The sequence below is a fragment of the Pelophylax lessonae genome (genome assembly GCF_965119305.1).
Source record: "Pelophylax lessonae genome assembly, chromosome: 4".
NCBI lineage: Eukaryota > Metazoa > Chordata > Amphibia > Anura > Ranidae > Pelophylax > Pelophylax lessonae.
In genome coordinates, this window is record NC_138771.1 from 385,064,894 (window position 1) to 385,091,962 (window position 27,069).

A 27,069-nucleotide genomic window follows, 5' to 3' on the forward strand; every position below is an offset into this window, starting at 1 on the left:
CTTGTGACATCACCACCTGGTAGAACCGGACGGAGAAGTCCTGAGGGAGAAGACAAGTTGGAGCTACGATGGGGGACGTTCTTCATGTTTAATAAAGGACTGTCAACAACCTGTGTTCTGTTTTTATTTATTTTTGACACTTTTTTGGGTGTAACCCTACTCATTCACATTGGGGGGGGGGCAGGATCTGGGGACGCCCTTGTTAAAGGGGGCTTCCAGATTCCAATAAGCCCCCAGACACCCACAACCACCACACAGGGTTTTTGGGAAGAGACCCTTGTCTCCATCAAAATGGTGACAAGGTGCTTTGGGGTGGGGGGCGTAGAGCCAAAGTAGTGCAGGAACCTTTTTCAAAGTTGGACTGACACACATCAGACCAGTTAAGACAGCTCTCATAGGGAACCATTGATTTATACACGTCATGCAACATGTGCTCCCAATGTCAGAGCGTAATTCGCACCAGTGTGAACCGGGCTTTATAGTGTCCTTTTCTTTCTCTTGATCACCTGCAGGTTTAGGGTTCTGATGATGCATGTATTTTTGTCTTTTGTTTTAACGCAATAAATTTGTGTCTCTTTTCCAACTCAGTTCAAAACTGCAATTCAGGATATCACCATATTTGACATTGTCAGTATACTTTAGTCTTTATTTGTACTTCACTTAACTCATAATTGTTATCTAGAACACTATGCTCATGCGCTCTGTCTATATGTCTTAATATTTTTTTTTTTTTTTTTTAAGAATACTGTGGACAATACATGAGCTTACACATTTAGATTTCTAAATATTTATTGTAATGGAACATCAACCCACAATGTACTTGTGGATTTCTGTCAGTATATGGCTTCCTCCAAATCGTGGACATAGACCAAATCCTAGTCGCCCCCATACAAAGCTAGCCGACAACTTAGCTTGTACAAGTTAAGGAACCTTCTTTATTGAACAGTTTCACACTCAACTTACACACACATGAGCACATCCCCCTCCTGATCAAATTACTACACACAGGTCAGGGGTTGCCTGATTACATTATCCTATGCAGAATAAATTGTATACAGAAACAGAATTAACCTGAACTAATTATCTGGCCATCTGAACAGAACAATGTGAGGTCATTAACATTTAACAATGGGACAGGCAGACTTAATCTGCACCCCAGCTCAATAGATAGACAATAGGATAAGACTGCCAATGACAGTCCGTCTGTCTACTACATTGAAACACATGGAATACACATCTTGGTGTCACAGATTCCATGGCAACAGGCCACAGGTCTCACAGTGCAAAGTGGGATCAAATCTCCACATTTCTTGAGAGATACCATTGACAAATATCACTCTCTCAAACCATTCTCTCAGCATCCCCCAAGTATCTGTCCCTCACTGTGACGGTGAACACCGTCACATTTATTTTTTAGAATAGTTGATTGTTGGATCAGATTTTATCATGTGGCCAGCTTTGGACTAGCTTGCTTGGAAGACCTCACAAGTATGGGAACATGTGTAGAAAAGGTCCTTTGGCATGTAGTGATAGAAGCAAACAAATTGTTTGTGATAGTATAAAGTTAATTTTGTTTTTAACTTATTACCACACTCGCCCCTTTAACTGTGAGTTGGCAGAACAGAAAGATGGCTACAGCCTCCCAAGGGGAGTTAGCCACAGTTGGCAGTTATATAGGGTGACACTGTGCATGTGCAATATGGGCCATGATCTCTTGTAGGAATGTGGGAGTCGTGTTCAGATGCTGTGAACACTCTGTGCTGTGGGGAATTGCTGATGTCTTCTGTGGGCGCCATACTTACTGGGGGCACCTTGCCCTGTTTACTTGCACCGTTAGGAGGACCACTTCGAAATGGGTGCTCCTCCCAACTTCCCACACGTGCTTCAGGGCTCTGCTATTAGAAGAGGTACATATGGTTTAATGGCAGCACCTAAGATGGCTGCCTTAACAACATGGCTGCATGTAACAAATGTAATTTGCTAAACTAGCTTTTAGATGTTGTGACAGGAAGTCAGGTAAATCTGTGAATGTTGTCACAGACAGGAGATACATTTCCACCTGGTTTAGAAAATTCACCAATTACTATAGGGTGTCGGCTGCAAAGGCAGCACAAAAGGTAGCCAGGACGGCTTAAGGAAGTTGAAAGGCCTTCAGCTGTTCAGAATGAGGAAGTTAAGGCCTCTATAATTTGTCCAAAGGAAGTCCTATTGATTTCTGCCTCCTGACGCTGTGGAGAGGAGGACAGTCAGATGTGTGCCTCCCATCGCTGTGTGAGCCTGGGAGAAGGATTGCTGCCTCCTGACACCGTGTGGGGAGAGGAGGACAGTCAGATGTGTGCCTCCCGACGCTGTGTGGGCATGGGAGAAGGGATGCCCCCTGAAGCTGTGTGAGCATGGGGAAGACCTCCTGAAGCGATGTGCGCTGAGGAGGGTAACAAGTGTGAAGACTACTCGAGGTGAGGTCTTGGATCGTTTCTATGTGAAAAGAAACCAATGGACATTTCCTGTGTGAAGGGGAAATTAATTAAGACTGAAGACTACTCAAGGTGAGGTCTTGGACTATTTCTATGTGGAAAGAAATAAATGCACTGTTTGCTATGTGAAGAGACAAGCAAAGGGACATGTTCAATGTGAAGAGGAAAAGGGACATGTTCAATGGACATTTGTTGTGTGAAGAAAAAACATGGACTATTGAGTGTCTGCTGTAGGATCAGCAAAGTTTGCCCAACAGTAGGTTGGAGACAGACTCCGTAGGTAGGTTCCTGTATGTGAGAAGGTAGCCGCCCACAGTGGCAAGGATTTTATTTTATTTTGTGTTTTATTTTTATTTTGATGTTTTTGAGGCTTGCACTTGTGTGAAGTAAATTGCAAGAATAAACCAAACTGTTGTTTGCAACCACTTCTCGGCTATCTCCCTGTGTAAATGCACCCCCCCAAGGGGTCATCCATACCCACCACGAGCTAATCAATCCCACATATGGTGGAGGTATGCATTGGGCAGAAGCAAAGATCTCTGCAAAGAAGCGCATATGTTCTATGAACTTTATCTGGTGCATGAGATTGCACAGTCTGTTTGTGCAGGAGAGAAGATCCTGAAAGAGAGAAAAAAACTACTTGTTTTAAAGAGACAGTGGTCTCAAAATTTTTGATGGACTTTGTTGTGTCTGGTGCATGAGACTGCACAAACTGTGTCTGCAGGAAAGGAGATCCTGCAAGAGAGAGAAAAGCTACTGGCTTTAAAGAGACAGTGGTCTCAAAAATTTTTGCTGGACTGTGAAAAAATTTATTGTGGAGTTATTGAAGATGGGGGCGATCAAAACGCCTGAAAGATGCAAAGATAGCTGAAATAAGAGACCGGATTCTATGGATGGAGGGGATGTTACCGCCTGAACGAGCCCCATTCATGCCTGAACTTAGTCTGCTAAAAAGAGAGGTTGTTGTCCCTAGCAACACTGAGGCAAATGCAGCTCAACAGCAGGAAAATGCAGATTTTCAGCGGAGCTTTGCAGCTCAACAAAAGGCTCACCAAGAGAGCATGGCAGGCTGGAAACAGAGACGCCAGCAGCAAATGGAGGTCATCGGTTTGGAGGAAACCGAGCATGTGTGCAGGGCTGAGCTTGAGCTGGATGCCTTGCAACGGAAAATGTAAGAAAAGGAACACGCCCTGGAGTTGCTTAGGATGGAGCATAGAAACTTGCAGGCTCAGGTGTTACAGTGGGAAGAATCCACTGCTCTTCTTTTTTCCGAGTTACAAAAACGTAGAGAGACTATAATGGAGAAAGATACCATCCTCATGGAAAAGGAAATTGAAATTCAGACTTTGCAGAAGCAAAGTATGGGTGAAATGTTGGAGTTGCGTAATCAACTGACAAAAAGTCTTCAGTCTTTGGAAGCTACAAAAATAGACCTGCAGGGGGTGCAGGAACAGAATGTCTCTCTGAAAACGACATTGTCTCTTAGCAACAAGGAGAAAAGTGAGAGAGAGGCTAAATTACTGAGTACTGTGTATGAGCTCACCACTTTGAGCAATGTGGTAGATGAATTACGTACGGACTGTGAAAGTTGGAAAGAGGAAGCCCAACGTTTCCAGCAGTAGTTAAAGGAGAAAGAAGCCTGTGTGGCAAAATTACAGTCTCATTCCCAGAAACTAGCCAATGAGGTGAAGGCTCTTATGCAGGGAAAAGGAGATTCTGAACACAAGAGGAAAAAAATAGAGATAGAGGCACAGCTGCAGGAATCGCAAGTCAAGGTGTCAGAAGGTGACCGATTGTGTGCTAAGCTGTCAGAGAAGGCAAACCGACTGCAGGCTGAGTTGGACAATGTCACAAATCAGCTTTCTCAAGCAGACAGCAAATCTAGAGAAATTGCCAAAGATTTCTCTATCTTGGAATCGCAGCTGCAAGACACTCAGGAACTCTTACAGGAAGAGAGGTGTCAAAAGGCTGAGTTTTAGCACAAAACTAAAACAAATGGAAGATGAGAAAAATTGCTTACTGGAACAATTAAAAGAGGAGGAGGAAGCAAAGAAAAACCTATCAGAGCAAGTCGCAACACTGCAAGCTCAGATAGCGGATATGAAAAAACGCATGGAAGAAAGCGTTGGTTCATTAGAGAGTGTTGAAAATGTGAAAAAGTAGTTGGATCAGATGCTTGGTGAGGAGAAGACTGTGTCTGCAAAATATGCAGAAGAACGCGACGGTGCAGAAACTGAGGCGCGTGATAAAGAGAGCAAAGCCCTGTTCTTGGCTCGCTCCTTGGAGGAAGCTCTAGAGTGTAAGGTTGAACTAGAAAGAGTTAACAAGCAGCTGTGTACAGAAATGGAAGATTTGGTCAGCTCCAAGGATGATGTTGTGAAAAGTGTTCACGAGCTAGAAAAGTCTAAGCGAGCCTTAGAACAGCAAGTAGAAGAGATGAAGATTCCGTTGCAGGAACTTGAAGAGGAATTACAGGCAACAGAGGATCTGTCCCAAAGAGGGGATAGTGTGCCTGATGCAGTTTATAAAAGGATCAGTGTTTTGGGGTTTGTCCTGAGTGAGCATCAGAAATTTGATGACATGTTGTTTGAAGCACCCCTTTGGATTAAACAGTTCCTTCAAAAACGTCAAGCACTGGAAAATGTATCAATAGAGCTTCAGCAAACAAAGGAGTTGTGTAAGAAATGTGATGATTTCTCAGTTCAGGCTGAAAACCTAGTGGAGAAAACTAAAGCGGAGAAAACTAAAGCAAGTGATATAAAGCTGGGAGAAAAAAGCAAACACCACCTAGTGGAGAAAACTAAGGCTGTTGGTGAAAACGTGAAGCAAATGAATAAGTGCCTTTCAGGGAATATTTCCAAAATGGAACTGGTGAAAGACAGGTGGCAGAAGTTTGATCGTGATCTTGAGATACATTCCATGTGGAGTTCAGATAAAGAAAAGGAACCAGGTGACCTTGGGGCGGTCAAATAGTTCAGCAGAAAGTGCATTGAAGAAACCTGTAATAGACTGTGTTGTTGCCTTTGACCCATGTGTTGGTGGAAGGAAAGTTGATGATGTCTCTGGAAAAAGGAACAGGGGTCACTTTGAAGAAATGTGTGACCGCCTGTTGTCGCAAATGGAAGGCCCTCTGCACAGCATCTTAGAGCAAGCGAAGCTCAAGAAAGAAGATCATTCCCTTTTACAACAAAGAGTCAATGATTGTGAACAGCTGTATGGAGAGGCAACTCAAGTCACAGAGGGACGTCAAGAGTCCCTACTTGGATCAAAGCCAAGTGAAGCAGAGATACTCAAAGTTTTGTGGAAATCATTTATTGATTGCAGAGAGAGGTGGCTCAAGAATGTTGAAGACTTTAAGACTAGCACAATTGAGTTGCCTATGGATCACGGTCCTCCATGGCGGATAGGACAGACGGTTATGAGGGACAAGCTGTGTGACATTTATGAGAAATCTGTCAATGAAGATGACAGAAACAGTTTCATCCTGAAGCTTATCAGTGAGAGTCAAGAGAAGTGCCTGACAAGTGCGTGCCTGGAAAACTGTGTCCCAACCCTAGGGTTGAAACAAGAGGGGGGGGGGGGTATGTGACAGGAAGTCAGGTAAATCTGTGAATGTTGTCACAGACAGGAGATACATTTCCACCTGGTTTAGAAAATTCACCAATTACTATAGGGTGTCGGCTGCAAAGGCAGCAGAAAAGGTAGCCAGGACGGCTTAAGGAAGTTGAAAGGCCTTCAGCTGTTCGGAATGAGGAAGTTAAGGCCTCTATAATTTGTCCAAAGGAAGTCCTATTGATTGCTGCCTCCTGACGCTGTGGAGAGGAGGACAGTCAGATGTGTGCCTCCCGTTGCTGTGTGAGCCTGGGAGAAGGATTGCTGCCTCCTGACACCGTGTGGGGAGAGGAGGACAGTCAGATGTGTGCCTCCCGACGCTGTGTGGGCATGGGAGAAGGGATGCCCCCTGAAGCTGTGTGAGCATGGGGAAGACCTCCTGAAGCGATGTGCGCTGAGGAGGGTAACAAGTGTGAAGACTACTCGAGGTGAGGTCTTGGATCGTTTCTATGTGAAAAGAAACCAATGGACATTTCCTGTGTGAAGGGGAAATTAATTAAGACTGAAGACTACTCAAGGTGAGGTCTTGGACTATTTCTATGTGGAGGTAATGGTGTAGCGCTTGTATTAATATAAAAATGAACTCCACAGTCCATATGCAGGTATACAATCCTTGGATGGAAAACCAGTCTTTCCAGAAAAACGTGCTCCCAAAAGAGTTGTCAAATACTTCACACTCCAATAGATCAGTGCATAGAGACCACCACCAAGAGAAAAGATGGCCCCTTACCGCAATGAATAGATCCCCACTACAGAGATCAAATCTGGCTCATAGCATACATCAATGGAACTCCTGCAGACAGTACCCGGCTGGTTTGTGATGACCGCATCAGCTCCGCTCAATATAGGCATGGGTAACAGTGCATGTGTAAAAAAAAAAGGGGGACAACTCCCATAGTGAAGTACAGTAGTGAAAGTATTTATTGATGCACTAGCATAAAAATTGGCAACTCACATTTCGTAGCAAGTCAAACAGCATGTCTCTCTCCATCATCGCCTTCAGGACCTGGTTTCCAACCAAGAAAATGGCCGCCGCGTCCCCTCGTGTGTCCCAGCGTGGCGTGCCGCAGACGCGGCGGCCATTTTCTTGGTTGGAAACCAAGTCCTGAAGGTGATATTGGAGAGAGACATGCTGTTTGACTCACCGATAGGAGGAAGCAGTGTTTCAACCTCATTGTGTCGAGAGTCTTGGACACCTTATGAGAGTCTCAATCTCAGTGTATATACTCCCATTTGTAGCCCTAGGGGTGACACTGTCAGTATAAATAGGATACATTCAGATTCAAATGAGATAACAGAAGCAAGCAAAGGGAGCACAGGCAAAGTGTCCACTTTCACCCCAAAGAATCCCATTGCCAGTAACCAAACTCTTGCTTCGTCCTTCAACTCAGCTTTGCAACTGCCCCTGTGTAAACAAGCTGTAGGGAACAACATACTCTAATTTTACCCCCTTTACCACAACGGATTTACTGAACTGGAAAACCCACAACTCCTCTTACAGTGAGAAGCCCAAAGCTATGTCAGACTTACTCCGCTCAATAATTCAGACTCATAACCCCACCTGGTCTGACTGTCAGCAACTTCTACTGACTCTTTTCAATACAGAGGGGAGATACAGAATAAGCCAGGCAGCTCAAAAGCATGTCGAAGAGTTAGGAAACCACCACTGGAACCCCCCTGGCTGGGATACAGAACACTATCCAAAAGCAGACCCTATTTGGGATCTGAACAAGAAAGGATGACATGGAAAAACTTCAACTTTATCGGACAGCTATTATAGAGGGGGTGAAATCAGCCGGGAAAAGACCCACTAACCTTATAGAGACAGCAGAGGTCCTCAAGCAGCCCATTGTGAGTCCAGGACAGTTTTATGAGATACTGAGTGCGGCTTTTTGACTGCATACTGTATACTGCATTAGATCCCAAGATGACTGGTAAACTGCATTTTTCAATCAGTCTGCTAAAGACATCAAGAGGAAGTTGCAGAAGCAAGACGGCTTAGAAAAAAACAGAGAATGCTCTGACAGAGGTCCCAGGGAATGGAGAGGAAGTTATGTGAGGAAGCTGATTGGGTCAGGAAACCTATGTCCGAGTCCCACACCAGGTACAGGCACTGATGGATTACAAAGGAAATGACTGGTTCACTAACAGACAGATGGTCAAATACCAGGCCATGCTGTGTGAAAATCCTTGAATCCATTTAAAGACAGTTAATACCTTAAACCCAGCCACTCAGCTTGCCACCTCACAAGAACCTATGGCACATGACTGCCTCCAGGTAATGGATGAAGTCTACGCAAGCCGGCCAGGCTTGAAAGACAGCCCCTTGGGAAAGCCAGATGAGTACTTCACTGATGGCAGCAGCTTTGTAATGGATGGGATCCGCTATTCCAGCTATGCAGTGGTTACACAGAAGACCGTGATAGAGGCAGGAGCCTCATCACAGGAAACCTCTGCTCAGAAAGCGGAACTAATCACACTAACCAGAGCATTACAACCAGCTGCCGGACTAAGTCTGAATGTTTATGTGGAATTTAAGTATGCCTTCCTGACTCTCCATGCTCACATAGCCCTGTATAAGGAAAGAGGGCTCATTACATCTTCAGTGAAGAGCATCAAATATGGGACAGAAATACTGAAGCTCTTGGGAGCATTATGGGCCACCTTTGAAGTTGCAGTGATCCACTGTAGAGGCCATCAGAATGGAGACTCCCAGGTAGCTAAAAGAAATAGAAAGCAGACCAAGCAGCCAAGGAGGCAGCACTCCAATGGCCCCCACAATGGATTATGGCCCCTCTTAACAGTACCACTCTCTGAATGGGATCCAATATATACAAAGGCAGAACAAGAATGGATAGAGACTTAAACTGAAAAGTACAGGGAGGACCAGTGGTATCAAATGCAGGATGGAAGAATTGTCATCCCAGCTGCTGTAGCATCGGAATTAGTGACAGAATTCCACAAGTGGACACACATGGGCAAAACAACAATTAAAAGGCCCCTAAAGAGACATTTTTATATTCCCCGGCTACCCACACTGGCACAAGCTAATGGAAGCAAATGCAAAACAAGCCAGCAAATATGTAGAATGTGCACGTAACAACCTCAGACAAGGGCCTGTACTAACTCTTGGAATACAAGCTGTAGGAGCCTTACCGATGGAATTACTGCTTGACTTCACTGTCATGCCTCCCTCAGAAGGATACAAATATTTGCTGGTGGCCGTCTGCACCTATCCGGGCTGGGTAGAGGCCTGGCCCACAAAAACTGAGGTTACAAAAGAAGTGGTTAAATGCCTGATCCAGGAAATTATCCCTAGATATGGAATCCCTTCCTCCATAGGCTCAAACAACAGCCCGGCCTTTGTTCACACGTACCTCCAGAAATTAGCAACAGCAAGATTACTTGGAAACTGCATACAGGGGCCCCTTCTTCCCTGGGGACAGGGACTCCTTCTTCCCTGGGGACAGGGACCCCTTCTCACCTGGGGACAGGGACCCCATCTCACCTGGGGACAGGGACCCCCATCTCACCTAAGGAAAGGGACTCCTCCTCCCCTGGGGACAGGGACCCCTTCTTATCTGGGAACAGGGACCCCTTCCCTGGGGACAGGGACTCCTTCCTTCCTGGGGACAGGGACCCCTTCTCCCCTGGGGACAGGGACCCCTTCTCCCCTGGGACAATGGACTCAATCTTTCCTGGGGACAGGGACTCCATCTCCCCTGGGGACAGGGACTCCATCTCCCCTGGGGACAGGGACCCCTTCGCCCCTGGGGACAGGGACCCCTTCGCCCCTGGGGACAGGGACTCCTTCTCCCTTGGAGACAGGGACCCCTTCTCACCTTAAGGATGGTAGACTCCGCGCTTATGGTGATGTACTTGGATAGAAATAATATATAGTAGGCTGCTGCCTCCCTGGACTATAGTTAAAAACTATATAAAGATTAAGGGAAATAAGGGAATGGCGCTGCCTAGTAGCAATGTAGTGGATAAGTATATAGAATGGAGTAGAATTTAGTCAGAAGGAAAGCTGATATATGGTATATAAAATGTTGTATCAAATGGTCAATAAATAGGCATGTGCATAAACACCTGGAGGGGACGTGTGCACATGAATGATAAATATGTAAAGTGAGTCAGTGCTGATAAATATGTAAATAATTGATAATAATAGATGGAGATAAATATGGGACAATGATAGTATACAATATACAGACTGTATATATAAAAAATTAATATAATATGGTGAATAAATAAATAAAATATCAATAGATTAATGTGGTGACATGTGCATAAGTGCCTATAAGTGACAAGTGCACATATGCATTTCGGCGGCTGGTTACTAAAATTTTTGAATCCCACCACTGGATAGTGGGTAATTTACCCAGAGGTCTTCCAACAAATCTGCCTGAAATAGGAAATGCCATATGTCAATATTCTAACACCAAGTATCAAAAATAGGCTTGGTCTTGAAGTGGATAAATAGCCACCTGGCAGCTGAACATAAGGTATTACAGTACAGCCTGCTGGTGGACACTGGAACTGCAGCAATCAGCCCAGAGCAGCATAGTGCCATCAGCAGTTGAACTCAATCCTAACAGATTCCCCCCCCTTAAGGAGCAGCCTTCGGGTTGCTCTATAGGACCCCACCACTGCGGTCTGCAAACCGAATGTGTACCCCTCCATCAAGGTCTGAAGGCTGGCAGAGAACCCTGCCGCCAGGGTCCCAAAACTGGCTGGGTTTCCTGCTGGTCAGATCCTTAAGGAGGAGCAAAACCGAAGGCTTACTGTTCTTAAAGGAGTTGTAAAGGCAGAAGGTTTTTTTTTTTCTTATCTTGATGCATTCTATGCATTAAGATAGAAAGCCTTCTGGGTGTAGCAGCCCCCCTAATACTTACCTGAGCCCCATTTCTGTCCAGTGATGTCCACAAGTCCCTCAGCCGTCTGCGACTATCCCTCATGATTGGTTGAGACACAGCCATGGCGCCATTGGCTCCTACAGCTGTCAAAGTCATTTAGCCAGTCAGGAGGGAGAGGGGTGGTGGGGGGGGGGGTATGGCTGCTCCGTGTCTGAATGAATACACAAAGCTGCAGCTTAGCTCGGGTGCCCCCATAGCAAGCTGCTTGTTGTGGGGGCACTCGACAGGAGGCAGGGGCCAACAGCAGCAAAGAAGGACCCGAGAAGAGGAAGATCTAGGCTGCTCTGTGCAAAACCAACTGCACAGAGCAGGTAAGTATAACATGGTATTAAAAAAAAAAAAACACAAAACTTTACAATCACTTTAAAAGCAGCATGTGTCCCAATGTTGGGACCCTAAAAGATACCATAACGCTTAATGCCAAAGTCCCTGGTCCATGCAGATACCCTCACTCCAGAGTGTCTCATCACAACTGGACCTTCTCTCTCTCTCTGTTGTTAGAGACTACTCTGTATTCTTAAAAAGGATATCGGGGAACTGGAGAAAGTGCAGAAAAGGGCAACCAAACTGATATAATGTATGGAGGAGCTCAGCTATGAGAAAAGATTAGAGGAACTAAATGTATTCTCTCTTGAGAAGAGGAGATTAAGAGGGGATATTATTAACATGTATAAATACATAAGGGGTCCATACAGTGAACTTGGTGTTGAGTTGTTCACTTTAAGGTCAACACAGAGGACAAGGGGGCACTCTTTACGTCTAGAGGAAAACTGATTTTGTCTCCAAATACGGAAAGGATTCTTCACCGTAAGAGCTGTGAAAATGTGGAATAGACTCCCTCCAGAGGTGGTTCTGGCTAGCTCACTAGATTGCTTTAAAAAAGGCCTGGATTCTTTCCTGGGTGTACTTAATATAAGTGGGTACTAATATTTATAGGTAAAGTCGATCCAGGGAATATCTGATTGGCGCTCAGGGAATCAGGAAGGATTTTTTTCCCCTGCTGTAGAAAATTGGATCATGCTTTGCTGGGGTTTTTTCACCTTCCTCTAGATAAACTGCGGGTATTGGATTGTGTATATGTTATTGTAATTTTTTTTATTGGTTGAGCCAGATGGACTTGTATCTTTTTTCAACCTAACTATGTAACTATGTATTTTACCTGCCACTCAGGTCTACCCAGGGCATAGGTTACCCCACTCGGGTCCCCAAATGCACCAGGGATCGCAGAGATGACCCCTGGGTCAGGACAAAATTCATATGGAACACTGTAAAAACATAGAAAGTGCCACGCTAAAAATGTGAAAATAATTGGATGGATCCAATACATGTGATACTGTGAAGGAATGGAATGATCACTTGTGAATTAAGCAAAATGTCTTTTTTTCTATGTCTGTTTTTCATATATATGTAAATATGTATTTCTGAATTCCTTACTTAAAATGGCCGTTAATAGATACCCCCTCCATCTAAATGGAATTTTGTGAGGAAGATGGCGTCTTGGCACAAAGCCATTCCTTGAAGATAACATTCATAAACTTGAAGGGAGTTACTTTATAATGGAAATGACTAATCAGAAAGCTGTAAATAATCAGTATTATGCTAATATTATGCTTATGCTGACGTATTAACTTATGACACTGCCTACTTACTATATACTATATAACACATATCCACATTAGAAATAAACAGGAAGTATAATTTACCTGAACAATGTGTGTCAGTGTGGTCTCCTCGTGCATGCACTACAATTATCTAATTAGACCCAGCGGCAGAAATCTATTTTGAGCCTGATTGAGGTTCGCAAATCATTACAACGACATAGTTACATACAGTAGTTACATAGTAGTTGAGGTTGAATAGAGACAATAGTCCATCCAGTTCAAGCTGTGTAGGTGTGATCATTTCCCATACCCTTGAATGTTTTTATCCTTGATATGTATGTCCAAGAGTCTTTTAAAAGTAGCCACACTCCCCGCAGTTACTACCATTTGTGGTAGAGAATTCCACAGTCTTGTAGCCCTTACTGTAAAGAACCCCCTGCGTAGCCTGTGGTTAAAACGCTTCTCCTCTAATCGCATTGTATGGCCTCGTGTCCTCATACATTCCTTGCGACTGAATAGTTTATTTTCTATGCTCTGATCACTGTTGAGGTATTTGTAAATTGTTATCATGTCCCCTCTCAGGCGTCTCTTCTCCAGGGAGAATAAATCAAGCACTTCTAAACGTTCTTCGTAATTAAGGTCCTCTAATCCACTAATATGTTTTGTTGCCCTTCTCTGTACTCTCTCCAGCTCCAGCACATCCCTTCTGAGGACTGGTGACCAAAACTGGACAGAATACTCCAGATGCTGTCGGACCAGTGATTTGTAAAGCAGAAGGATTATAGTTTTGTCTCTGGAATACATCCCCTTCCTTATGCATGCTAAGATTCTGCCGGCTTTGGCAGCTGCAGCTTGACATTGCATACTATTGCTAAGTCTATCTGCTACTAAGACTCCCAGATCTTTCTCCATTTTTTGATACCCCCAGGGGTTCCCCCCCTAGCGTGTATTTTGCCAATGCATTATTAGTCCCTAAGTGCAATACCTTGCACTTATCCACATTAAACCTCATTTGCCATGAAGTTGCCCACTGTTATTTTTTTCAGGTCATTCTGCAAGATTTTTGCCTCCCGATGTTACATAGTTACATAGTTAGTGAGGTTGAAAAAAGACATCCGTCCATCCAGTTCAACCTATGGTGTGTGTTTGCTGTTAACCGTACATTGTATACCCCTGTATGTTGTGGTCTTTAAGGTGCCCATCTAATAGTTTTTTGAAACTATCGATGCTCCCTGCTGATACGACTGTTTGCGAAAGAGAATTCCACATCCTTACTGCTCTGACAGTAAAGAACCACCTACGTACTTTAAGGTTAAACCGCCTTTCCTCTAGTTTTAGTGAGTGGCCACGTGTCTTATTGTATTCCCTTTCTCTGAATAGTTTGTTCCTTATGCTAGGGTCGCCAGTACAGTATTTGTACATTGATATCATATCCCCCCTCAATCGTCTCTTCTCCAGAGAGAATAAGTTCAGTGCTTGTAGTCTTTCCTCATAGCGGATGTCCTCCATTTTTGTTGCCCTTCTCTGGACTCTTTCCAGTTCCAGCACATCCTTCCTGAGGACCGGTGCCCAGAACTGGACAGCATACTCCAGATGTGGCCGGACCAGAGTCTTGTAGAGTGGGAGAATAATCTTTTTATTTCTGGAGTGAATCCCCTTTTTCATACATCCCAGTATTCTGTTGGCTTTGCTTGCAGCAGCTTGGCATTGCATGCCACTTCCAAGCCTGTTGTCTACAGTACCCCCAGGTCCTTTTCCATCTTAGATTCACCCAGAGGTTCCCCCCCTAGTGAGTAGCTTGCTTTCTGGTTTCTGGCGCCCAAGTGCATTACTTTACATTTTTCAACATTAAACCTCATCTGCCATGTAGTTGCCCACCCCATTATTTTGTTCAGGTCCGCTTGTAAGGTTTCCACATCCTGCATAGAAGATATTGGCATGCTTAGTTTAGTATCATCCGCAAATACTGAAATTGTACTAGATATCCCCTCCTCTAGATCATTTATGAATAAATTAAACAGAATTGGCCCCAGGACAGAACCCTGGGGGATCCCACTTTCCACACCCGCCCAATCCGAGTACTCCCCATTAATCACCACCCTTTGCACTCTCCCCTGGAGCCAGTTCTCTATCCAGGTACTCACCTTATGGTCCATACCTACCTTCCTTAGTTTGAAGCGTTTGTCAGTAAGCGTTTGTGGGGAACGGTGTCAAAGGCCTTTGCAAAGTCCAGATACACCACATCCACAGGCTTACCTTTATCTAGGTGGCAGCTCACTTCATCGTAGAAGGTTAATAGATTGGTTTGGCAAGAACGATTTTTCATGAATCCATGCTGATTACTACTAATAATACCATTTTCATTACTAAAGTCTTGTATGTGGTCCCTTAACATCCCCTCCAAAATCTTGCAGACTACTTATTTTAGGCTGACAGGCCTATAGTTACCCAAGATATATCTCGGCCCTTTTTTAAATATTGGTACCACGTTGGCTTTTTTCCAATCAGCTGGCACCATACCCGTCTGTAAACTATCCTTAAAAATCATGAATAATGGTCTGGCAATCACCTGGCTGAGCTCTTTAAGAACCCTCGGGTGCAAGCCGTCCGGTCCCGGTGATTTATTTATGTTAAGTTTCTCTAGTTTAGTTCTAAGTCTATCTTCTGTTAGCCATGGCGGTACTTCCTGAGGTGTATTATTTAGTTTGGCCTTACAAGCTGGGTTAGTATAGCCCCCCGATTCTTTTGTGAAGACTGAAGAGAAGAAATTATTTAACACTACCGGCTTTTCCCTGTCCTCTGTGGCCAAATCTCCCTTGTCGTCTTTTATGGGGCCAATGTGTTCTGGCCTCGCTTTCTTACTATTTACAGTGCCTTGCGAAAGTATTCGGCCCCCTTGAACTTTTTGACCTTTTGCCACATTTCAGGCTTCAAACATAAAGATATAAAACTGTAATTTTTTGTGAAGAATCAACAACAAGTGGGACACAGTCATGAAGTGGAATGAAATTTATTGGATATTTCAAACTTTTTTAACAAATAAAAAACTGAAAAATTGGGCGTGCAAAATTATTCAGCCCCTTTACTTTCAGTGCAGCAAACTCTCTCCAGAAGTTCAGTGAGGATCTCTGAATGATCCAATGTTGACCTAAATGACTAATGATGATAAATAAAATCCACCTGTGTGTAATCAAGTCTCCGTAGAAATGCACCTGCACTGTGATAGTCTCAGAGGTCCGTTTAAAGCGCAGAGAGCATCATGAAGAACAAGGAACACACCAGGCAGGTCCGAGATACTGTTGTTTAGAAGTTTAAAGCTGGATTTGGATACAAAAAGATTTCCCAAGCTTTAAACATCCCAAGGAGCACTGTGCAAGCGATAATATTGAAATGGAAAGAGTATCGGACCACTGCAAATCTACGAAGACCTGGCCGTCCCTCTAAACTTTCAGCTCATACAAGGAGAAGACAGATCAGAGATGCAGCCAAGAGGCCCATAATCACTCTGGATGAACTGCAGAGATCTACAGCTGAGGTGGGAGACTCTGTCCATAGGACAACAATCAGTCGTATACTGCACAAATCTGGCCTTTATGGAAGAGTGGCATGAAGAAAGCCATTTCTTAAAGATATCCATAAAAAGTGTTGTTTAAAGTTTGCCACAAGCCACCTGGGAGACACACCAAACATGTGGAAGAAGGGTCTCTGGTCAGATGAAACCAAAATCAAACTTTTTGGCAACAATGCAAAACGTTAGGTTTGGCGTAAAAGCAACACAGCTCATCACCCTGAAAAGGCGGTAGTGTTAAATAATTTCACTGTCAAACATGGTGGTGGCAGCATCATGGTTTGGGCCTGCTTTTCTTCAGCAGGGACAGGGAAGATGGTTAAAATTGATAGGAAGATGGATGGAGCCAAATACAGGACCATTCTGGAAGAAAACCTGATGGAGTCTGCAAAAGACCTAAGACTGGGACGGAGATTTGTCTTCCAACAAGACAATGATCCAAAACATAAAGCAAAATCTACAATGGAATGGTTCACAAATAAACATACCCAGGTGTTAGAATGGCCAAGTCAAAGTCCAGACCTGAATCCAATCGAGAATCTGTGGAAAGAACTGAAAACTGCTGTTCACAAACGCTCTCCATCCAACCTCACTGAGCTAGAGCTGTTTTGCAAGGAGGAATGGGCAAAAATTTCAGTCTCTCGATGTGAAAAACTGATAGAGACATACCCCAAGCAACTTACAGCTGTAATCGCAGCAAAAGGTGACGCTAGAAAGTATTAACTTAAGGGGGCTGAATAGTTTTGCACGCCCAATTTTTCAGTTTTTTATTTGTTAAAAAAGTTTGAAATATCCAATAAATTTCGTTCCACTTCATGATTGTGTCCCACTTGTTGTTGATTCTTCAAAAAATAATTACAGTTTTATATCTTTTTGTTTGAAGCCTGAAATGTGGCAAAAGGTCGAAAAGTTCAAGGGGGCCGGATACTTTCGCAAGGCACTGTATATACTTAAATAATTTTTTGGGGTTCTTTTTACTCTCTTCCGCTATATGTCTCTCGTGTTCTATTTTAACCGCCCTGATTTCGTCTTTACATTTCTTATTGCACTCTTTGTAATGCCTGAATGCTGCCAATGACCCCTCAGTCTTGTATTTTTTGAAGGCCTTTGCTTTAGCATTTATATGCATTTTTAAGTTGGAGTTTAGCCCCCCAGGGTTTAGTTTTGCTCTTTTAAATTGATTTACCTTTGGAATGCACTGGTCAATCCCTTTGTTTAGTATGCTCTTGAAGCACTCCCATTTTTCCTTCGTGTTCTTTGTTCCCAGGGTTCTATCCCATTTGATATTTTCTAGCAGAGAGTGCAGTTTTTTTGAAATTAGCTCTTTTGAAATTCAGTGTCCTTATATTACCCTTATGTTTCCTATTACTATGATTAATACTGAAACTAATTGACCTATGGTCACTGTTTCCTAAGTTCCCCCGTATTTCTAGATCTGTGAGCAGGTCTGTATTGTTGGTAATCAGTAGGTCAAGTACTGCATTGTTTCTTGTCGGTGCATTCACCATCTGACCCATGAAATTGTCCTGCAAAACATTTAGTAACTGCCGAGCCTTGGCTGATTGTGCGGTTCCTTCTGCCCAGTCTATATCTGGATAAATAAAATCCCCCATTATAATGACATTTCCCATCCTTGCTGCCAATGCTATCTGTAAAAGGAGGTCCGCCTCCCCCTCCTCCCACACTTTGGGGGGCCTATAGCATACGCCCAATATTACCTTCCCCACAGTGCCTTCCCTTTTGAAGTTCTACCCATAGGGATTCTGCCTCGTCCATAGCTCCATTATTAATATCATCCCTCATATTTACCTGTACACTGTTCTTAATATACAGACATACCCCTCCCCCTTTTTTACCTTCTCGATGTGAAGTTATTGTCCTGCTCAATTTTGTGTCATCTGCAAACACTGAGATCGAGCTACTGACCCCGTCCACAATGCTGTTTATGAATAAATTGAACAAAATTGGACCCAGAACTGAGCCTTGGGGGACCCCACTTACCACCTCAGATCAGTCCGAGTATGCATTATTTACTACCACCCTTTGGACACGCCCCTTTAACCAGTTCCATATCCAAGAGCAAACCTTGTGGTTGATGCCTGTGGACAATAATTTATAAACCAGCCATTGTGGGGAACTGTATCAAACGCCTAAGCAAAATCCAGGTAAACCACATCCACTGGTCTCCCACTGTCTAGCTCACAGCTAACCTCCTCGTAGAATGTTAACAGATTGGTCTGACGGGAATACCCCTTTGTAAACCCATGCTGATTACTGCTGATGATATTATTGATTTTAGCAAACTCCTGGATATAGTCCCTTATCATTCCCTCCAAAAGTTTACATACTACTGATGTCAGGCTAACTGGCCTATAATTCCCCGGGATATGCCCTTTTTTGAATATTGGTATCACGTTAGCTTTTCTCCAGTCACCTGGTACAGTTCCTGACAGAATACTGTCAGCAAAGATCAGGAACAGTGGCCTAGATATAACCTTACTGAGTTCATTGAGTACTCTCGGATGTACACCATCCGGGGCTGGTGATTTATTTGTGCTAATTTTATCCAGCCTTTTCCGGATTTCCCCCTCTGTTAGCCATAGCGGCAAGTCCTGTGAATTACTGTTAACCATACAGTCGTGGTCAGTGTACCCCTCCTTTTCCTGTGTAAAGACTGAGGAGAAGAAAGCATTCAGCACAGTTGCCTTTTCCTTGTCCTCTGTGACCATCCTCCCATCATCATTAATTATGTGTGCAACATGCTCTGACCTCCTTTTTTTTGCTGTTGATATATTTAAAGAATTTCTTAGGGTTCTTTTTACTATCCTCCCCTATTTGTCTCTCAAAGTTAATTTTTGCCATTTTGATTTTGTATTTACATTTATTTAATTCCTTGTATTGTTTGAAAGCCTATAACGTCCCCTCCGATTTATATTTCTTGAATGCCATAATTTTTTCTCGAATAAGTTTCTTTACATTACGGCTAAGCCAACCAGGTTTGGCTTTGGCCCTTTTAAATTTATTTCCTATAGGAATGCGTTGCGATATGTAATTGTTTAATATATTCCTAAAACAATCCAATTTTTCCTCCGTGTTCAGTGATCCTAGGGTTTTGTCCCAGTTTATTTCCTCCATCATTGAGCACAGTTTGGCAAAGTTTGCCCTTCTGAACTTTAGTGTTCTTATGTTGCCCTCCTGCCATGCTACGTAGTGATTTACGCTGAATGTGATCGAATTGTGATCGCTAGAACCCAAGTTGTCCCGGACTCCTATATCTGAGATTAGATCTGGGTCATTAGTAATTAATAGATCCAACACTGCATTCATTCTAGTAGGAGAATCTACCATCTGAGACATGTAGTTGTCCTGTAAAGTTTCCATGAAGAGACGGGCCTTTTGTGAGTGTGCAATCCCCTCTTCCCAGTTAATGCCAGGATAATTGAAGTCCCCTAATATGATGACTGGCCCCAGCTTTGCCACTTTACCCAACAGTGCCATAAATTCCAACTCTACCTCCTCCCTTCGGTTGGGTGGCCTGTAGCAAATCCCCACAAACCCCCACAATTACTTGATTTGTTACTGGCGCCCAACAAATCAAGTTAACCCATTATTTGCCAGTACTGCCCCCTCCTCCGGCCGTCAGCCGTCATGGGTCAGCATATTAGAAAACCGGAGAAGGGAATGCTTGCATATGATATTGTAAAACGTAGAGAAGGGAGCGAAGCTGTTAAACATTTATACAAGATTGCGAAAGTCTGCAAATTAAAAGATCACGTAGAATGGCTTCAACCAGAAACCTGGCGTGTACTAATCAGGGATTACAAAGGAATTTTGTGTGATAAGGGTTTGTTGAACGTGGCAGTAGCCTGGTATAAAACCGCAAAAGCTTTGCATTCTGAAGGATGGCTTGAGGAGACGATCAAGGTTGGAAATTGCATGATGTACAGTATGTGTATCATAAAGTCGATTGTAAAGCCGATAAGCCCCCGCCCTATAATGGCGTCTGGAGAGATAAAGGGGAGGGTCCTTACTCTCCGCCTAATGCCCATTCTCCTCACACCACTCCTATTCAAACAAAACCCACTGTGACAACTTCCTATGGCAGCCATCTTGGTGCAGGCATATCTTCACTTCCTGCCCAGCCCAGTACAGTTCCTGCAGACAGCCATCTTGGTGCAGTCATGTCTTCACTTCCTGCCCAGCCCAGTACAGTTCCTGCAGACAGCCATCTTGGTACACCAGGAAGGACTAACAAAGGCCTATATCCAATTCTCCCTGTTCTAAACCAGGGTGGTTCCTTCCACACTCCCATCCTCCCCAAATCACAGGTCCAATATACTAGTGATGGAGATGCATCTGACTGGGATGACCAACCACAGGCGACAAGGGCACCCACTGATTTAACCCCCAATCCGGTCCCAGGCTTTGTCAGTTCTGACCCCAACACCAGTCCCGGTTACCAGAAGGGGCACCAATGAGGTATGTCGCTTTTACCCCATCACAAGCAGCGACCTTAATGACAAGTCTGCCTGACCCAGAAAAACAACAAATGCCCTTCTATCACAGGATAGTGCAGATACAACAAACTTACTCAGCTGCCTGGAAAAAAGACTTGATCAGCCTATGCCAAATTAAAGCAGGACAAGTTTTTTGGCCGGTCATGCAGCCGGCCTTCACTGAGGCCTGCCTGACAAGTGACACTTGGCGGCTCAGCCTACCACAATTCAAGATCTAGACCAAGATAAAGGGAAGTCTGTGGAGAAGTATCATGACAGACTCACACAGGCCTTTGATGATCTGGGCTTTTCTCATTATGAAAAGGCACATATACAGTCATGGCTGGAGTGCTGTGTGTGTGCGGGCTGATGAGTGGTCTGACGGTGGATGTCCCTGTCTATACTGTCTAAGTCCTGGATGAATAATGGAGAGCTGCCCTTGAATATCCTTATTGGTCTATGATTGACATCTTTGGCTTATTTATACCTAGTTCTGGTAAGCAGTATATACTACTGGTGGTGGTCACTGCACATACTGGTGGATACCGATATTCTCCATATTCTTTATTCACGGTTCTTGGGAACTTTTTGGATCAATTGAGAGACTCATTATCACATACGATTTATTGGACACTTATATTCATATTTTCTGGATACTCGTATTTGTATATTTTCATTATTTGAGTGATATAATTTGTCACCTTCTTGTATATAGCGCAGCTTATTTTATTTATTCTGCTTGGGTGCTGTCACACTTGAAGCTGCAGCTTGTATTACACTTTGCGCGGTTATAATTTACATACAACATATACATATGCTATCAACTGCTTTTGTCTCTGGGCTCAGAGAGGATATCAGAAAAGGTCTGATGGTAGCCCTCCCTGAATACCGCTCTATGAAGATGTCCGATCTACTGTTGGTTGCAAGAGGTATAGAAAACCAAAAAGGGAAGAAGCCAAAGCCCCTCATGGTAGCCCATGTTGATGATCGCACCTACACTCCACCACCACTGCCTAGTACTAGGCAAAGGATCGCCTGCTATAACTGTAGGAAACAAGGACACATTAGAAGAGAATGCAGAGCACAAAGACGTCTCAGAAAAGACAAGGATCCCCGTGATGGACGACAACGGCAACAACCACAACAACCACCACGCCCCAACTCCCGCTAGGAAATGGGCAAACCTGTGTCACCCCTTATGACTATGTCCTCAAATGGGACTGGGGGACCCCTTGCAAAGGTCACGTTACCTATACAGGGAAAACCTACCACCTTCCTCATAGACACGGGTGCAGCCAGAAGGGTGTTGAGGGCTGAGGACCTACCTGCTAATACTTTCCTTTCCACTATTGATGTTTTCTGCGTGGGTGTGGATGGGGTGCCCCGCTCCAGTCCCCTTACTGAGCCACTCCAAGTGGGGACATTTCCTGACTTGCTTGCCAGATTTGTAGTGTCTTCTACCTGCCCCTTAAATCTGCTAGGAGCTGATGTGCTGTCCAGACTACAGGCCTCAATCATTTTCACACCTGAAGGAGGAGTGAAGCTACATACTCCCCTCTCCTTAGAATACTCATCTGCCTTGTGTTCTCTGCCTCTCATGATGACACTCCATGAAGCAACAACTCCAAGTTCAATACCACAGGAAGTACTGGACAGGATCCCTGCATGCCTATGGTCCACAGGACCGGAAGGCATCGGCCACTTAAAAGTACCACCAGTCAAGTCAACTAAAACCTGGGGCACTCCTGCGTAGAAAACCACAGTACAGCTTGAAGCCAGCTCAAACCGCAGCTATCTCAAAACAGATCGAGACCCTTGTGTCTAATGGAGCTTTGATACCCTGTACTTCTGAATGCAACACACCTTTGTTCCCAGTGAAGAAACGGACCCCGAAAGGAGAACCAGAGAAATACAGAATGGTCCAAGACCTCCGAGCAGTTAATGAAGCCACAGTGTTGTAAATCCCAATTGTGCCAAATCCACATACCTTATTATCAGGTATACCTCCAACAGCTGAGTACTTTACTGTAGTGGACCTGGCAAATGCATTCTACAGTTTTCCCCTGCATCCTTCCTGCAGGTACCTCTTCGCTGTTTCTCATGAATGGAAAAGTACACCTGGGCAGTTATGCCTCAAGGGGCGCAAAATTCTCCAAGCCAATTTGCCAAAGCCATAACCTCTGTCCTTGATACATGGCAACAGAAACACCCTACAGTGACTCTTCTCATATATGTGGATGACCTTCTCTGTACAGAAGACTACCCCATTGCTGAAAAGAATTCAGAAAGTCTACTATGCTACCTTGTGGAATAAGGCTGTAAGGCCTCCAAAGAGAAAATACAGTGGTGTACCATGACTGTCACCTTTTTAGGCCACTGCATTTCTAAAGGCACAAGACATATCACATCAGACCGAGTAGCTGCGATCCAGAATATTCTTCAACCAAAAGCAACTAAACAACTGCATGCCTTTCTTGGACTCCTATCTTACTGCAGGGTTCCCTGATGTATCAATCCTCATGCAACCACTCTATCAAGTCCGTGCCATTTACCCTGTCAAACAAGGCCCTGGACAATTTTATTCTGCTGAAGCAAGCAATATCCACAGCTCCTGCTTTGGGCCTTCCAGATTATGGGAAACTCTTCAAACTGTTTGTGTCGGAGAAGAATGGCCATGCCACAGGGGTCCTGGCTCAGGAACATGGAGGACGGACTAGACCCATGGGGTACTATTCTTTCCGCTTAAACCCCGTGGCTAGGGGTGGTCATTCCTGTCTAAGAGCTGTCTTTGCTGCCCAAAAACTGCTGGACAAAACTTCAGACCTTGTCTTAGCACACCCCCTGCTTCTTCTGGCACCGCATGACATTGCTGCCATCTTAAATCAGGTGCAACTCCGACACCTGTCCATGGCCAGACATCTACGGCTGCAAATCTCCCTCTTACTTCCTGACAACGTGACCCTCCAAAGATGTCTCACTCTCAACCCGGCCACCCTTCTGCCATTTTTTTAGGGGGGAGAAGGAGAAGGTGAAGAAGAAGATCCCTAGGATACTCCAGATAAATGCCTTGAAATGATGCTCTTGGAAACCACATATCTCCCTACAGTGAGTGAAGTTCCTCTGGAAAACCCTGACTACACACTTTTTGTGGACGGCTCCAGATATGCAGATATGCAGATGAAGGAGACAAGTACCACACAGGTTATCCCGTGACCTCTGAATTTGAAATCCTACAAGCAGGAGCATTACCACCAACTGTATCTGAGCAGAGCTTCAAGCCCTCACTGCAGCGTGCAAGATAGCAGAAGGCAAAAGAGCCAACGTTTACACAGACTCAAGATAAGCCCTTGGAGTAGCTCATGACTTCGATATCATCTGGAGAGCTAGAGGGTTCCCGACAGCGGCCAGAACACCGGTGAAACATGGCCCGGCCATCAAGGATTTAACCACTTTAGCCCCGGAAGATTTGGCTGCTCAAAGACCAGGCCCTATTTTGCGATTCGGCACTGCGTGACTTTAACGGACAATTGCGCGGTCGTGCGACGCTATACCCAAATGAAATTGACGTCCTTTTTTTCCCCACAAACCGAGCTTTCTTTTGGTGGTATTTTTATTTTTTTGCGCTATAAACAAAAAAACAGCGACAATTTTGAAAAATAACTATTTTTCATTTTTTTATATGAAATGCTAAAAAAAAATTTAAAAATCTAAATTTTTTAACATTTTAGGCCAATTTTTGTTTTCTGCTACATACTTTTGATAAAAGAAAAATCGCAATAAGCGTATATTGATTGGTTAGCGCAAAAGTTATTGCGTTTACTAACTGGCTACAGCAGTCGGTGGAACGCACGCTGTAGCCACAGCATTCACCGGACTATACTGCGATTCACTTCCTGTATTTCTGTAAGTGTACTTTGTTTTGATTTTATTAAAACTTCTTGACATACTTCACCATGGCAGCCTCTTGCATTATTTTTCATGAGGATTATAAGAGAGTCATCCAGCATTCCTGTTGTTATCTGGCAAAGTGAAATCAGCAACCCCAAGGAAATTATCCCAGGCTGACTACATTCATTTTTCTGGTGAGTGGGGTCACCTAAGGGGAGCACTGGCACTTTTTGAACAGAAGCACTGGAGCACTTTGTGTACAACAGCACTGAAGCACTTATTTGCACAATGAACTTTATTTAATGACTTTTTTGCACAATGAATTTCATCAATTAAGGATTACATTTGTTATTTATTGTCTTTTTATTGTTTTGTTATTGATTTGATTATGCAATAGCACTAGCACATGATGATATTTCTTATATGTTGACACATATTAATGCAGATTGTTTTGCATGTTTATTTTAAGTTGCACTTAGCACTTTTTTCATATATGATCCAGCACATATCATTGAAACAGAGAGGAGCAGCGCTGACCTTTTCACTTATTCAATCCAAAGGCACCACACCTTATTTTGTCGGCAGAAGCCCTATCTAAATATACGCATTTATTTTTTCCATAAGCGCTCGGACCTTTGCTCATTTTCTTAGTGAGATAGTATGTAGATTTGAGGTCCCAGAGGTGATATCGAGCGATCAGGGCCCAGCTTTCACAGCAACCCTAACTAAAGAGATTTGGGCAGCACTGGGAGTTCAGTTGGCTTTACACGTCCCATACCACCCTCAAAGTAGTGGAAAGGTAGAAAGGATGAATGGGACTCTAAAGAACAGGATGTTAAAGATGGCCCAAGAGACTAACGTGAGTTGGCCAGATAGTTTGCCTATTGCCCTGTTCAGTGGCAGACACACCCCCCTGTCTCCTTATGAAATTTTGTTTGGTTCAACCCCCAGACTTGGCTGTTACTTCCCACAGCAGTTGCAGTTACAGTCTAAAGAATTAACTAATATCCATTCTCGAGTATTTTCCTCCATTCCAGATCCAGAAACAGACTCAGGATCCCACAGTCTTCAGCCAGGAGACTGGGTGTTGGTGAGGAAATAGTCACTTGATCCCCGATACGAAAGACCGTTCCAGGTGCTGCTGACTACAGCTACAGCAGTCAAGCTAGAAGGGAAAAGCACCTGGATACATGCCTCCCACTGCAAGAAAGCCCAATCTCCTGAAGACAAGATTCTGCCTGCAGCACAATGATTGTGCTGTATATCCTTTTTCCTATAAATTTGATAAAAGCTCAGCAGGTGATTATCACCAAAACAGGTACTCAACAGGCGGCCATCACTAAGAAAAATGGTGTCACTACATTTTGGTACAATTCATCCAGCACACAAGTGGTTACGTTTACTTTTGATTTTTGTACTATAATACCCAAATATTGCAACTGGTATAACTCAGGGTGGGCACTGCGGGCTTGTATGATACCAAGCTATTCCGATCAGATATACATATGTTTAACGGATAAGTATTGGGGACAGAACTGTGCACATTGGGGATCAGTGGGATGGAGTACCGGAGGAGACTGGGGGTAGAGGAGGAGAGTGCCATGAATAGGAAAGATCACATGGGGAAGCCTCTCCTTAAGCGTATGACCATCTGGAAGTCAGGGTGTAGTAATGATGGAGAAAGACTTGTCTTAAACATTGAGAATCCCAGCCCCGGTGATGCAGGAATTTATTGGTTAGGTAGGTACCCATCGAAGGGTCTACCTATAGAAAAAATTTACCTGAAAGACATGTATGACGCATCAAAACCAATATCAAATCCCCTTAAACTTTCCATCACTACTATAAAAGGTATGATAGCATTGGCAAACCCAACCTTTGAAGAGACAATGGCAGCTGAAACCGGGTTCTCTGACACTAATCTGTAACTTGTGTGGATGAGATTCAATGCAAACAAACATAACAGAAGCAACTGCTATGTCTGTGGTAGTGCCAGGCCACATTAAGGGACACTCCCTCTTCATATCCCACAAGACAGTGAAGAATGTTTCCTCAGCCTGTACACTAATACGTCCACCGATCACTCTGCGCGCGAAACGTGGAAAAAGGAGTATCCTATAGCTACCAAACTTCCGAAGCCTGGAGAGGGCATCACAATATATCCCAGAAACTACAGCTATTACTCTAACTACCAGGTTAAGGGAAGGTTCCTGGGTAACTTCACCAAAGGATACTGCTCTATCTACAGTAGTGTCTCAGCGAAGTTAACACAGAACCAGGTCCAGTCCCGTGGTGACATACAGTGGGTACGGAAAGTATTCAGACCCCCTTAAATTTTTCACTCTTTGTTATATTGCAGCCATTTGCTAAAATCATTTAAGTTCATTCTTATTCCTCATGAATGTACACATAGCACCCCATACTGACAGAAAAACACAGAATTGTTGAAATTGTTGCAGATTTATTAAAAAATAAAAACTGAAATATCACATGGTCCTAAGTATTCAGACC

General features: G+C 43.9%; 1 protein-coding gene across 2 annotated transcripts in view; it reads right to left on the minus strand.

Annotated features, from left to right (window-relative positions):
- Positions 1-27,069, minus strand: part of SLC23A1 (solute carrier family 23 member 1) — a 580,604-nt gene that overhangs the window by 204,274 nt on the left and 349,261 nt on the right. The gene's annotated exons all lie outside the window — the stretch shown is intronic.